Source organism: Fukomys damarensis, unplaced genomic scaffold, assembly GCF_012274545.1.
Source record: "Fukomys damarensis isolate Sample0158 unplaced genomic scaffold, DMR_v1.0_HiC HiC_scaffold_30, whole genome shotgun sequence".
Classification (NCBI taxonomy): domain Eukaryota; kingdom Metazoa; phylum Chordata; class Mammalia; order Rodentia; family Bathyergidae; genus Fukomys; species Fukomys damarensis.
This window is the reverse complement of record NW_022900942.1, coordinates 1196751-1201767: the sequence shown is the minus strand read 5'-3', so window position 1 is coordinate 1201767 and position 5017 is coordinate 1196751.

Below are 5017 nucleotides of genomic sequence, written 5' to 3'. Positions count from 1 at the left end.
ATATATATATATATACCTTCAGAGTCCATGGCAATATTATATTTTGGGGATAAATGTATGAAGTATAATGGAGTCATGCAGTGATACAGAGCTCAACTTTCATAGTTGGTCATTTAAATCACTGTAAAATATTGGCTCTGCAGCACACATTACCACATTTTTATTTTTAAGATATAGTATTAGTAGTCATATTCATAGGTCACTCTCTTTCATTTTCTAAAATTCAGGAAATATTTGAAGACTATGTGTGTCTAATGTGCAATAGGAAGCTATCACTATGAATTTAACAAGCAGATATTCTGAAAAAAATAGGTTTTGTACAAGGTTAGGCTATCTTGATATGCAAAAGAAAAAAACAAGAAAATATATTCATAAACAAGACTAAGTATTAGTAGTCTATGGAATTTAGAAATATTTTTAAGCCATTTTACTTTAACACTGTATGCTAGGGGATTGTTATCTGTTTTATAGACCCTGCCTACATTTTTCACATTATTTTTGGTAGACTTCTCTGCATTTTTCTCAAGTAGTCATAGTGAAAAATGTTCAAATAATAAACCCAACTTAACTTCAAGTGTCCTGGATTGGACAATTGCAATCTGTATAAAAGAAAGAATGGATGCAAACAATCTACTAAATGACATAAGACTGGTGGAACTAACTTGGTTTTTGGATTTAACCTAGGACTAAAGATTTTTGTCATACATAATTGTTTTATAATCAGAAAAACTAAAAGCAGATGCCAATGATGAATGTAACTGTACTGTATATCCAAAAAGTACCAATAAACTCAATGAGAAAAAAGTAACTAAATAAATAAACAAAATGAAAGCAATTATCCATCCCAGGTCACTCAGTAAACAATAAAGATATGTTCCCTATTGGATGCTTTATTGAGATGGTATGCAGTTGATACAAAGAAAACTTGTATAAAATAAAAAATAACTTCAAATGTGTTTCAAAACAGCATTATTTTTCATCATTGTCAGTGCAATGTACACCACTGCCACATTTTTTGTCAGCAATGTTTTATTATTATTTATTAGATTAAATTTATTAAAACTAAAAGTACACTGAAGTTAGAGGTACAATTTATATATTAAATAATTTTCAAAATACAAACCAAGTCTGAGTGAGGACTTCATTCCCAAGAGAAAGAAATCAGAAAGACACAAGAAGTTGAAAACTCTGGACAGAAGACTGGTTCATAATATTTTCTATCAAATTTAATTGATAATTGTAAATTAAATAACCATTAAGTAATGATATTAAATGTATAATGAATCAAGTAACTATAATAAGATAACATTGTATTCAAATCCATTATTAAGGGCATTCTAAGTGCTAGAATCTAATTTATGGTTTTTATATATATGCTGAATTTTTCATCTATATAGTAGGAAACTGAGAAATTAATAAGACACTTTAAGTACACATCACTAGTCCCTAAGATGAATGTAAATTTTGTGTACAACAAAAAGTGCTGTTAATAAATAAATACGTTAGATACACAAAAAGTGGTGCACTGAGGTGACTCCAAAGATCAGTCTATTGTCAAGATTGCCTACCAATTGGGATGTAGGGTATAAAAGACTGATAATGAACCATTAAGAACTCTGTACCTTGCCTTTTTTTTTTTTTGTACCAGGGATCAAACTTGGGTCCTAGTGCTTTGCACCTTGCCTTCTTGTGCATAGTATGTTTGCATACTGCTGCCTTCATTCTCCATCATGGCTCATAGAAGAATGAGTGTAATAGGTTTTAATAATTCAGTCTAATAAATGTGTAAAAAGTACCAGCCAGAAGATGAAACATTTCTGGAGTTGGCTTCTGGTATTGATTATTACACAGGGATGTGTCTATCATTAATGTCCCTGAAATCTGCAGTTAAAATGTTTTAATTGGCCATGTTTTGGTTTTTACATGTTACCAAAGTAAAATGAAAGAAAATGGGATGATTCTTAGAAAAAAAGAGGTGGATATTGTACACAAGATTCCTTTTGAATACAGGAAATTCCCAACATGTTCTATGAACACTCATTTTCTTTTTTCACTACAATTAGGAAGTCCTTAGAGATATGGATAGAATGGAATAATTTGTCTAAATGAGTTTTGTGCAATGACACAACAAATTCCAGTTATGATGAATAGGCTGCTTTCTAAGCTCTCTAAATGTTTCATGAATATCATTTTGAGGACAAGGAAGAGGATAAGAACAATGTTTACATTATCATCTGTGTTGGAACTCTTTCTACATGTCAGAACTTATTTACATGTTTCATAGAGTTTGCTTCTTTTCCAATATACAGTCTTCCCCTTGTTTTAAACAATATTAATAGTGAGCCAGGGATTTAGCTCAGCAGTTCAGTGGCCTGCCTTGCAAGCACAAGGATCTGAGTTCGACCCCAGGTACAAAAAAATAAAAATAAATAAAATAAAATAAAATAAACAATATGAATATTAACCTTACAGAAAATATAGGAACATGGCATTTGAATTAACTTGTTCCAGTCATTAAATAGAAATGAAGGAACCTGTTTTTCATTTGTTTGTTTGTCTAACTGATATGTTGGATTCCATATACAGGGCATGTTGCCTGCAAACGTGGGCAGGTTGTTCTTTTAAGATAAAGATGATTCATTTTATTTCTCTGTCCCACGAGCAGAGATATCTTGCTCCCTGTGCTCTTCCTGTAGGGCCTCATGGAAGATAATGGAATAGATTATTTTGTAACACCTGCTACATCCGCTATATGAAAAAGAGCATTAGATCATAGGCACATTAGAAAAAGAAAGTAGACACAGGACAGTTCAGGATAGTTATGACTCTGGACTCCAAGACAAGATATCCTTGCCACCATCCACATCCTCTGTCATTTTTAGCAGTCTATACAACTTCAAAAATGTTACCTAAAGTAATGTTTACATTATACCTCTATTAAGACAGCTAGTGAATCTAAAAATACACTTCCGTACTCTTGTGTGGATTCATTTGTGTCCCTTTCTCACAAAACTTAGATGTTTTGCTATTAGTACGATCAATATATAGTAAAACCCTGAGGCAAACACTGCAAATGTAGTTTTCAATCTATCTTCCATGCCCCCATGGATTAGGTTTTGGGGAGTTTGGAGTTTCTGTAGGCAATTTTTGTCTTCACTTCTAATGTTTCTTTCTTTTATGTCTGTTATGAGGTTATGGGTTGATTGTAGTTGAAAGCTTTATTGTTACTATAAGGACCTCTTTAATTAAAGTATATTTTCACTGATGCCCTTTGGGCATGGTGAAATATTGGCCTTTGTTTCTCTCTGAGCATGGGAGTTCTCAGTGTTGAGTATGCTCAAAGCACGTTGTAAGCAGTTCAGGCTATAAAGACTGAACCCCACAAATGGCTTGTTGTGAAAAAGGGATCTGGCCAAAGCCCATGTGCAGAGGTAATTTGAACCTAAATTCCATTCCAACAACTAAAACCTTACTAGAAGGACAGAGTTCTAATTACAACCATATATTTTGTCTATTATCTTCCTAATTTGAGAATATTCTGTCTTGCACTTATGGCCTTGCTTGCATTAGTTTCCATCCATATAGAGCTCAAAACTGTGCATCCTCACACATAGTTTCACCCTCACACATAGCTCACCTTACCCCAATTGATCACTAATAAAAATCAGTGGCTTGGACTAACCAGTGCCTTTGCTAATTAAGCAGCACTAATAATCCTGGCTACCTGGTTTCTTTGTCTCTTATTTCTTTCTTTTTTTTTTTCCTTCGGCCTTGTTGGAGCATACACTGAGAAGGATGTGAGAGCCAACTACAGTTTTCTGGTAATGATTCAGGGGTTTACAGTATCTGAGGATCCAAACACCTCCAAATATTTTTGAGTGAAGGCTGTAGCACATTTAACTAAGTACCCAGTTTTCTGTGAATGGATCACATTATTGTAAATTACACCAACGTAACCTAAATGTTGACATACAGGGAAAACCAATGAATAGTATCAACTATGTCACCTTGATAATAGTAATAAAATCAGTAGAAACCATAGTGCTGAAGACAAAATGGATATTGACAAACCATAAGAACTAAAAATGTAGCATCTTTAAACATAGAAAGAAGAGATAAAGATATTACAAACACTAAACAAATACTCACAGTAAATATCTACTCAAGGAAACTACTTAACCTCCTCTAACAATAGCTTAGTATTTGTCAGTAATAAGAGTTAACTAGCTATCTAAACACACACAAAGCTTAATAATTATATTAGTAATGGTAGTTGGTGGGGAACTAGAAAATAAAAAAATAAAATTTGAAAAATTAATCAATGGAAAGTAAGGAGGAGATAGAAGTGAGATAGAGTAAAAGGAAGTTAATAGTATTAAAACAATCTTGTGAAATAATAAAAATGATAAATAATACAGAATAATAGCAAAATACAGAGAATAAAAGATAAGAAGCAAAATTTTTAAAAGGGAAAAGAAAATGGAGAGAAAAAGAAAAAAGAAAATCTCAAAACCCTAAAAAAATTTAAAAGAAGTTTTGTTTTTTTAATTTCTTGGTACTGGGAATCAAATTTGGATCCTTATTCTTGTGAGGCAGGCAGCAAAAACACTGAGCTAAATACCCAATCTCATGAAATAATTTTTAAAATTTAAAATATTTCAAAATTGTGTAAAAATAAAACACTGTTCTGTGTTTTGGAATGAGTGGTTTATTTCTTGGATCTGAAGTGTCTGAATCCAGTCAGTCACAATTTATTTTTGCAAATATTCGGGCTTATGGGTTTCTGAGTTACCCTTTTTTCAGGTAGCCCTTTCTATTCACCACAGATTTTGGTAACCATCCAAACCAAGGTATGTCTTTGATTACATTTGTAGATGAGGAAAATCAATCAGCTTTCTGTTCTTTGCTGGATGTAGGCCCAGGGTAGAGGTTCAAGCAGAGTGTTAGACGTAATGATCTTAATGTCTGATTTCTCCCTTCAGAGGGAAGAACGTGTTTCCTTTCCAGCCTATGTTTG